Consider the following 538-nt stretch of genomic DNA (forward strand, 5'->3'; position numbering starts at 1 on the left):
TCCGCCCACCATTCCACCGCGAGGCTACACTCACCGCTCGCTCGCTTCCACAACCCCCTCCCCTCCCTCCCTAAACATCTCCATCCCCACCTCCCATACAACAGCGCAGTCTAAATAGAAAAACGTCATCTCCTTTCACTCCGCAATTGCACGACCGCTTATAACACAATACACGCATGTCGGGTCGCCTACTAAACCGGCCCACCCCAGCCCAAACCAGAGAGGGGGCCCAAACCAATTTTAATATACCACATTTTTTTTCTGGTCCGACTCAATTTAATTCCTCCCCCTTATTATTCCCTCCTTGTGATTTGTTCAAACCCAACTCATACTACAGCGCCGAATCCATTGCCCCCCCGTCAACAACACACGCCCCACTTGCTTCCCCTTCGTCCAAAGCGCCCCCCCCCCTTCCCCCCAACGCTTTTCCCTTCTCAGATAATGGAGCAGCAAGCCCCATAGCAGCAGCGCGGTGCTCGTGGCTGCGCCAGGCACGGACACCGGGTGTGGTCCAGGCGCCTGAGGCACAAAATACAGG

Source organism: Frankliniella occidentalis, unplaced genomic scaffold, assembly GCF_000697945.3.
Source record: "Frankliniella occidentalis isolate FOCC.00 unplaced genomic scaffold, Focc_3.1 Scaffold1849, whole genome shotgun sequence".
Taxonomy (NCBI): domain Eukaryota; kingdom Metazoa; phylum Arthropoda; class Insecta; order Thysanoptera; family Thripidae; genus Frankliniella; species Frankliniella occidentalis.